The sequence below is a fragment of the Chinchilla lanigera genome, unplaced genomic scaffold (genome assembly GCF_000276665.1).
Source record: "Chinchilla lanigera isolate Chin_1 unplaced genomic scaffold, ChiLan1.0 scaffold00020, whole genome shotgun sequence".
Lineage (NCBI taxonomy): Eukaryota > Metazoa > Chordata > Mammalia > Rodentia > Chinchillidae > Chinchilla > Chinchilla lanigera.
The window spans coordinates 3263588-3273839 of NW_004955421.1; the positions used below are offsets into that span (position 1 = coordinate 3263588).

General features: G+C 34.0%; 1 pseudogene; it reads left to right on the top strand.

Annotated features, from left to right (window-relative positions):
* Positions 1-2949: 2949 nt before the first annotated feature.
* LOC102027754 lies at positions 2950-4130 on the top strand (annotated as a pseudogene).
* The last annotated feature ends 6122 nt before the right edge of the window (positions 4131-10252 follow it).

The following is a 10252-nucleotide window of genomic DNA, read 5'->3' on the forward strand; positions in this document are numbered from 1 at the left end:
AAATAGGCAAATAATTAGACATTTTTAAAAAGTATGCAAATGACCAAGAATCATGTAAAAGCTACTGAATGTCATTATACACAAAAGAAATGCAAATTAAAACCACAGGTGCCACAACACATATGTAACGTACATTTTTGAATGACTAAACAAGAAGATTGAGAATACCAAATATTTGCAGTGATTCTAAACAACTAGAATTCTTACATATGGCAAAAATATTAGGTTGTAAAACTATTTTGAAATATTCTTTTCCATGCATATGTTAAAGTTGACTAAATGACTATTGGTGTCCAGTAATTTTATTTGTATTGCTATTTCTGAAAGAAATGTGTACTCTGCACATTAGAGGATGTGATTATTAATTGTGAGAATATGCACAAGAATATTCACAAAGCACTATTCTTAAGATCCCAGACTAGAAACTATGCAAATTGCAATCAACTCTTATTAATTATGATACATCTAAAAATGAAATATTATATTCAATGAAAATCAAGGATTTATAAACACATGCAAAAATATGAATAATTCTTATAAACAAAATATTGTAAAAGAAACCAGACACAAAAAGTATGTGTGGCACGATTCAATTTATAGAAAGCAGACAAATAGTCAGTACTAATCCCTGCTGTTAAAGTCAGGAGAAAGATTACTCTTAGCAGATGTGGGATACTACCCGGAAGAGACTACAAGATAGATTTCTGAGGTGCTTGGAATACTGTATTTTTTATCTAAGTGCTTGTTGCATGAGCATATTCATTTCATGAAAATTTGATAAACTGCCTATTTTTGGCATTTACATATATTTTCACTAAATATATATATATATTTAATAAAGAGTTTTAAGTAGTAAAATTAAATTCTTTCTCTAGTTTCAGATTTGTTCTGTTCTATTTTGACTTTGATTAATTTCTTTCACTACTATAAGGCAACAGATTTTGCCTTTCAGGCTACACAGATAAGTGTATCTTTTTGGAAAAGGTAAGTGTAGAGCTGGACCACAAAATGTAAGGAAAAGGAACTGGGATTTAAGGAAGAGGGATTCTGGTCCTTTGGAGGAAGACCACAGAATGCCATTTCCATTCTACCCTATTAGGAGAACATACTATCATCACGTCTTATTACAGGTGACTTTGACAACTGAGGTACTGTTTGTCACTTTCTACAGCTTAAAGTTATTCTTTCTTTTTTTCCATACTGTGCTTTTTGCAGGAAACATTCTATGCACTGTCCACACTTGAGCATTAGGGGGTTTTGACCACTATCTTAAGCACAGACTATCTCCCTACATAAATTATTTTATTTTAAATTCTTCTTCACAAGAAAGGTATCTATAATCCTTATTTGTTTCTTTATTCAATTATCAATTTATATTAGCCTTATGGATATTTATTTTGTACTTTGGTATGAATGCTACTTTTTTTTTTTAGTGAATTTGTCCCAGTTTTCATCCCTGGGAGATCTTTCTGTTTACCTCTATGTCAGTTTGACATACCGTCATCACCAGGATTGTATGGGTTGTTTGGTTGTTGTTTTATATTTTGGAGCACTTCTTTTTACTTTCTTTACTGCAAGATGCTCTGGGTTCACCCTCTACATTTTGTGGTCCAGCTCTAGTATTAACCATTTCTTCCAGCAGTCCTGATTCTTCCTATTATAAAATGGTAGTAGAGACCAAGATTTTGAAGCTAGGTGATTCATTTAATTTTACTATGCAAGATAAGTTGCATATTTACCATACATTAAAAAGTGTAAGAATTTTTTCCCTCCAGGAACAATTTTTTCTCCTTGGGACTGATATCACTTTTACTAAGAATGTATGCCTAAATATCATAAAGTAATGAAAGACAATCAATTAGGAAGCATAAATATTAAGGGAGAAGGAAAAAATTACACTTAAAGATTGTAATTATTATTCTTAAGAAAGAAAGTACAGAGAATCAAAGCAAAAGTTCTTAAATCTATACTATATGAAAATTCTTGAAAAAAAAAACAAAAAAAAACTAAAAATGGGGCTGGGGATTTAACTCAGTGGCACAGTGCCTGCCTGGCAAGCACAAGGTTGTGAGTTCAATTCCCAGCACTGGAAAAAAAAAAAAAAACTAAAAATTCTGTCTTGAAATTATATAGAAATCACATTTTAATAAGCAAATAGACTCATAAGCAAATATACAGCTGTCACTTGATATCTTTTGGAAATTGGTTCCAGGGTCCCTACAGATAACAAAATGTGGATACTAAAGTACTTCATATAAAATGGCACAGGATTTGCATATAACATATGCAAATACCCTTTAAATAATATCTAAATTACTTATAATACCTAATGTGATATAAATTATATAAAGTACTTGTATTAAGTAAATATGTATTTTTTTCTGAATACTTTCAATCCATAATTTGGTGCAACTTCAGGTGTAAAACTCACAGGTATATAGAGTTGTCTATATTAGACAATTTAAGAAAAGAAAATGATGATCCTATGTGCAATGAAAATTTTAAAAAATGACACAATTGGGGCTGGGGATTTAGCTCAGCGGCACAGTGCCTGCCTGGCTAACGCAAGGTTGTGAGTTCAATTCCTGGTACTGGAAAAAAAAAAAATGACACAGTTATGGCTAATCACGACAAGAGATAGATAAAGCTAAAATGCTAAAGTGGAACATGTAAGCAAATAAGAATAAAAATTATGCATCTTGATATTGACATAAATGTTTAATATTTTTATAATTTCTGCTATGTCATAAGTGAAATTAATTCTTACCATATGTACCTCCTTAGGTAGAAAATGCAAACTAATCTGTCATTACAGAAAGGAGGTCAGTTGTTGCTTGAGGATGGAAGGAGGAACAGAAGGGAAGATATGTACACAGGCCTAAAGAAACTTAGGGACCTGAATATGTTTGATATCTTGTTGGTAGTTTGTTATCACTGGCAGCTCCCAAGATGGCATCCATGATGAAAGGACAACTGAGCAAATGGATTAAGAGAATAAAAGGCTAGCGGAACCATTGGTTGGTGTTGGACTAACATTCAGGGCTGCAATCCTATTACATGTCCAAGAACAAAATGATGAAAGGGTTTCTCAGATGTTTTAGACCAGAGGAGCCTGGTTAGTATAGAATGGTGAGGATGACAGCACCTTCACAATTACTGTTGGTCAGAGAGCCTTCCATTTTGAGGCTGGTGATGTTGATGAGTGAGAGAAGTAATCCATTCATTAGAAGAAAAAATTCTTTGACATATTCTCCAGCTTTTAGGCTTGGATCTGTTTCTAGTGTCCAAGACTTTTATAAGAAACTCACAGAGGCTGATGCTTACCTACAGACTTTGATAAACCAGTTTAAGCTTTTTGGTGACAAGCTTTAAAACCATAAATAAGTTGAATAGAGAAAGAGAACTGAAACTCTCAAAGTGACAACAAATTGCAATGGTAGACTCTATTAAACATTGTAATGTGTTGTTGCAGATCTCTAACCTACTATTAATTCTACAGACACGGTAAATCAATCTTCTCCTTGGAACCTGCCACCAGCATGATGCCTTCCCAGACTATATTACCTCCAGAACCCTCTCAGTTATGTAAGTCAGAGCAGCATCCATTTTTCTTACCCAGTGGTCCTGTATTAACTACATTGGGACAGCATCAGACTCCAACACCAAACAGTACAGACAGTGGACATTTTCCACCTCCCAGCGGTCTAACTTCTCCAAGCCAGGTCAACTTGCTTCTGAATACAACCCCAGAGTTCTCTTTATCAGTAGAGATGAAGTCTATGACACTGATAAATTCCTTCAAAGTGGCTCATCCCCAAAGCACTTATTCTTCAGGGTTGGCCTCACTCCTGACCCCCAGCAGCTCTGGCTATGGGCTAAAGCACCCAAATACCTGAGAAACACCGAATTTTTCATATCAGTTGAACAGAGGATTCTGAACTTTTTGACTCACATGATGTAAAGAAGATGACAAGGCGGCAGGGTTTTCACAGGAGCACAACAGTGTCATCATGCACCTCTTGTCACAGGCTAGGTTCAGAATAAATCTTACTAGGATTTACATTTATTTATTTTACATTTATTTATCTTACACTTATATTATACTTACTTTTGAAAAATTTCATTTATAAATGTGTGCAGATCTTTTGGTATGTCTGGACCTGTTGCATTAGTGACCAAAAAGATCCCAGGGATTGAATGTTTCAGATTGTGAAGTGGTAACTCTGGGATTTTCATGCAAAAAGGATCGGTTAACAAAAAGTCATATATACTTAGTGTTATTAACGCTTCATACGTTTTCCAACCTTAAAAAATGGTTTTGATTGTGGTGATAGCTTTGCATGGATATGCATTTGTTAAAACTTCCCAAACCCCGGTCATCTATATGCATCAAGTTGAGAAGACTATAACTCTCAGTTCCTGAATCAAACACTAACCTATATGTGGCTGTGAAGATGTATGTTTAGATGTGATTAAAGTCCATAATAATTTTGGAGATTATCCTAGACAATGTGTGGGTCAGACTCAACCAGTTTAAAGTCCTCACAACAGAGCTGAGTCTCCTCTTGTAGAAGACGTTTTACCTGTGGACAAAGCAAATTTAGTTCCAGCTCCAGAATTGCAGCCTAATATCCTGTCCCCACAATTACACAAAACAATTCCTTACAATAATTTTCTTAATATACATACATTTTATTAGTTCTTCTCTTGCTGAACCCTAACTGATTTGACCCAATGAAACATACCCACACACTACACACTTAACTAAAGTTCAGAAAACAAGTAGGTCTGAGGCTCCTTCAGACCCCGCTCAGCACTTGGCCCCCACCTCTTCCTCTGGGGTCTTTCTGATGATTCCTGATCCTAATAACATAGAGCAGTATGATAAACGGTGATGTGAGGGCAGGGTTGGGGTCAACCTGGACTGGATTTATGTAACACAGCTAGGATGATTTTTTAAAACTGTATCTAATTGGCACAAGTATGAAGAGATGAGCCAGGGGAACAGAGAAATCTAGAATACTTATAGATTTATTATATAAGAAAGTATACAAAAGCCTAGGGCCTAATCAATTTCCTACTGAATTTCACCTGAATTTTAGAGAAGTAATTAAGCTAAGGCCCCTTAAAATTTTCTACATAATTAAAATGGAAGGAATACTTTATTCCATAAAGCAAGGACGATCCCAATACCACAACCAGGAAAGGGCTCAGCAAAAAAGAGAAACTACAGACCAACATCCTCGATAAACATAGATACAAACATCTTCAAAATATACTTACAACAGAATGCAACAACTGAATCAAAAAAACATACATTATGATCTGCTTAACCCCAGTGATACAAGGATACCAACCTCATTGCAGGGATACAAGGACATTTCAAAAAAATTACATCAATAAATATAATATGCCACATAAATAGAATCAAAGATAAAAACCAGGTGATATCTCAATAAATGCAATAAAAATCTTCAACAAAATCAAACAATTTTTGACAAAAAACCCTGATGAAAATAGATACAGAAGGAATTTACTTTAGATTGCAAAAAGCCATATAAAACAAATACAGAGCCAATATTGTACTTAATGTGGAAAAATTGAAAGCATTTTCTCTAAAATTAAAAGATGACAGAAGGATGTCTATATGCACCACTATTGTTTAATAGTATTTGAGAGCTTAGCCATAGCAAACAGGCAAGAGAAAGAAATAAAAAAGATGTAAGTAGGACAGGAAGAAGTCAACTTACCCCTTTGTGTAGACGATGATTCTTTATATAGAAGAGAAAAAAAAAATTCCACCAGGTTTTTAGATTTGATTTAAAAATTCAAAAAAATTGCAAGATATGAAATCAATACACAAAAATCAATTACTTTCCTGTGCACCAGTTATAAACCTACACCAAAAAAAGAAAGAAATCAGGAGAACAATTCTATTCATGGTAGCTTCCAAAAAATTTTTAAAACCCTAAGAATCCATCCAACCAAAGAGGTGAAAGAATACACTAATGAAAATTACAGAACTCCAAAGAAAGAAGTTTAAGAGTATCTTAGAAAATGCAAAGATATTCCTTGCTCTTGGATTGCCAGAATTATTACTTTAACAAGTGACCAGGAATGGCCTATTGATAGAAAGCAACTCCTATTCAAATACCAACAACATTCTTCACAGAACAATCCTAAAATTTATATGAAACCAAAAAATTTCCAAAATAGTCGAAGAAATCCTGAGAAAAACAGACCAGAAGGCATCACAATACCAGATTTCCAGTTGTACTACAAAACCATAGTAAAAAAAGCAACATGGTATTGACACAAAAATAGGCAGACCAGTGGGATAGAACAGAAAACACAGAAACAAAACCATGTACCTACAACCTGATTTTTGACAAATAAAACATGTTGGAGAAAAGAGTCTCTTAAAAATAGGAAAATTGGATATCCACAGGCAGACAACTGAAACTAGCTCCATATCTCTCATTGTGTTTAAATCCAAATGGATTAAAGACCTTGAAATAAAGCAGAAACTTTAAAATTGCTGGAAGATAAAACCGGGGAAGCACTTGAAGTCACAGGCACAGGAAAGGCCTCCTGAAGAGAACTCTAATATCACAGAGTATTAAAACTCAACAAATGAAGGGGCTGGGGATTTGGCTCAGCGGCACAGCGCCTGCCTGGCAAGTGCAAGGTCATGAGTTCGATTCCCGGTACCGAAAAAAAAAAAAAAATCAACAAATAGGATTTTACTTAATTAAATCCTCTGCACACCAAAGGAAATAACAGTTGAAAAGACAATCTACAGAATGGGAAAGAAATTGCTAGTTACTCTTCTGGTAGATGACTAATATCTAGACTATATAAAGAATCCAAAAAGTCACCTTACCCCAAACAAATGACCCAATCAAAAAATGGGAGGATGAACTGAGTAAACATTTCTCCAAAGAAATTCAAATGGCCAATGAGTACATGAAAAAATGTTCAGCATTTTTAACTATTAGGAAAATGCAAACCAAAACAACTCTGAAATTCCATTGTACTGAATGAATGGCTATTATCCTAAACACCAAAAAAAGACAAATGCTGGTGAGAATGTAGGAAAAATGAGCCTTCCTACATTGGTGATAGGAATGTAAACCAATACAACCATTATGGAAATTACCATGGAAATTCCTCAACAAAATATGTAATTATAAAAAGTCCATGTGACCCAGCTGTACATCTGAGTATATTCCTGAAAAAAATAAAGATGTCATACTATAGTGACACATGCATGCCCATGTTTATAGCAGCGCAATGCATAATAGCTAAGCTATGAAACATCTTAGATGCCTTCAACAGATGAATAGATAAGAAAAATGTGATATTTACATAATGAAATACTGTTTAGCCATAAAAAATGAAATCATATCATTTACAGATAAATACATGGAATTGAGACAATCATACTAAACCAAATAACTCACTAACAGGAAGAATGTTAAATATCACATGATTTCTCTTATATGGTAAACATAACAATAAAAGAATAAGGAAGAGATGGTAGGAAACAAGAAGCAGACTCCTGGAGATGAAAACAAGGGGGATCAGGAGAGGATGGAGGTAAGAGGGAGGGAGGTAAAGGGACTGAAAATGAACAACGTATGTTATATGCAAGTACCAGTTCCCCAGAGTGAATATCACTATTTTTTATTGCAAACATACAGTAATAATTTTTTAAGTAATATTGAAAATAAGTAGATAAAAATAGTGGTGAAAATGGAAGTATTAAAAGATAGATTGGTACAAAAGGCTAACCGTTTTAACATTTATTTTTACTAGTACACTTCTGCAGTACACAATGGTTCCGTTCATCACAGGGAGTTAGTGTATGCACCTTAATCCTTTTTATGCCCCCTTCCCCTCCTTTTCCTCTCCTCTCCATTTCTGTCTCCTTCCCATTTAGACAAGGTCTCTCTGCTTGTTCCCTATATTATTTTGCTCTTTTACTTATTTATATTTTGAGTTTCTTGAGAATAAAAAACTAAATGCTTTTCTCAGTTTTGCTCCAAAATAATTTCAGCTGAAACCACCAATCAGGAAAGAAGGAGCTACAACTGTACTAGGTTTTAACAATAGGTATTTTCCCCAAATAAGTAGGAAGGGTAGGGCAAAGCCATACCTAAATCTGACACAAAATCTAGATGTTTATCTATGAAAAGAATAACATTTGATTATATATCAGCAAACATTCTACCAGAATCAAAGAATAATCAACTCTGCGTGAAAAGGCAGACAACAAACTTAGAAAGATAAGCATTTTTATAATAGGGAATTTAATTTCTCTCCATTCTCAAGAACTCTTGTGAATCAACAAGTAAAAGAAAGTAGTTCATCAGAAACATGGGCGGAAAAGGAAATAGAATGGTAAATGAACAAATTTCAAGGTAGTCAGATTATAATTTAAAATATTTACCTGATACAGGAAGAAAAAGCCACTTTGCTGGTGGGCTAGAGCTCACAGTGTGCACATTCTTTTGCTCATGGCCTAACTGCAGGCCTAATTTGTGTCTATATCTGTCCTAGGTTTCAGTAATGACTGATTGCCTCAGGTTGCCCAAGATTAACCCTAGGTGTGCAGATTCTTCTCAGTTCTCTTTTTAAATGGGTACCAGTTTCAAACGCTGGGCATGGTGGTAGCCTCATCCTTGGTTGTGAAGGGCAACTGAGCTGAGAGTCTTCTTGTGTTCCCGGGAAAGTTTGTGTTTAGGTATCTTGAGACACTGATTTCCAGGCATACATCTAGGACCCAAAAAGTGAGAAGTGTTCCCATTAATCTTACTGCTCAAGTGAAAAATGTTTTCATTTTTCTAATATATGTATGTATATAAATTTTAATTTTCTATTAGCTATATCTTAAATGTAAAAGGGAAATAGGCATTATTAATATAATAATATATTTTATGATATATTTAACAAGCATAATTCAATATTGAAATTACTTAATGAAGTATTTAACGCATTTATACTAAATCTAGACTACATTTTACTCATCACACAACTCACTTTAGACTGTATAGAGTATATCTCAATCAAGTATATTAGTACAAACTTAAGCAAATTATTACTAATTTTGTAGAATGTTTGTGACTATATCTATGTCTCTTTTGCTTTTTTAATATTGGGCATTTTCTTTTCAAATTTTCAGTTTATTTTTGTCTGTATTTTATTTCTATTTTTTTGTTCTTTATATAGTTGGCATCATTTTTTAAAAAACTTCCTAATCAGACTGTCAAATTTCTATTTTTAAATATTTCCAAAACAACAGATTTGGTTTGTCTTAATTGATCTTGTATTTTTTTTTGTGATTTTGCTTATGGCTTTGTTGATTTTTGCTTTTGTATTTATTAATATCGTTCTATTCTATTTAATTTGTTTCTTGTCTTTACCAGTTTTTTTTAATAATTTCCCATTTTTGTTATTTTCTAAAGCCTGCGTTAAGCATTTTGAAGACAGCTTTGAAGCATTTGCTACTGGGTGGGCGGCAGGGCCTCCTCACCTGAAAACGCGGGTCTTCCTTGGGCTTAGTGCCATTTCTTTCCTCGTCCTGCTCCCCCTTTCCTACTCCATCTTTCTCCTCTCCTTCCCTTCTCCTCTGCCCTTTCTTCTTTCTTGGTCATGTTTTTTATTTCCATCCTCTAGTTACTCTTCTCTCCCCATGTATCTTTTTCCAGAGGCACTTCAGCTAGATTTATCCTCCAAGTCTTTTAATATTTGTCTCTTTTATCCCACATTTTTATGCTTGGCTCAATATTCTCAGAGCTTACTTCTCAAAACTGAGTAATAAATATTCCCTTCTCAAACTAAAAATATTTAAGAAACTGAAAGACGTATCCAGTTCCAACCCAAAAGGCAATCTATTTTTAACTCAATCTTACATCCTCAGGTCTGGTAGACTGAGTTACTTCGTTGAAGACAACAGTATGTAATGTAGCAACCATTGCTAATTCCTACCATTTTGTTTTGAGGTCATGTATCGTTTTTGTCGTTTTTGTGTTGTTTTGATTTTGTCTTCTTTGTTGTTTTGTTAGTTCTTTTAATCTTTAAAATAAAAAATGAATTAATGACTGAATTAGTTTTCCACCTAAACCCATTTAGGCTTTCTAGAGAGTTGTTTGGTGGTTTTTCTTTGTAATTACATGTCTCCATTCTCGTAGAAGTCTATCTGACATGATTAATGGAGGCTGTGTCTTCTCAGTTTCCTCTGACTGTTTAT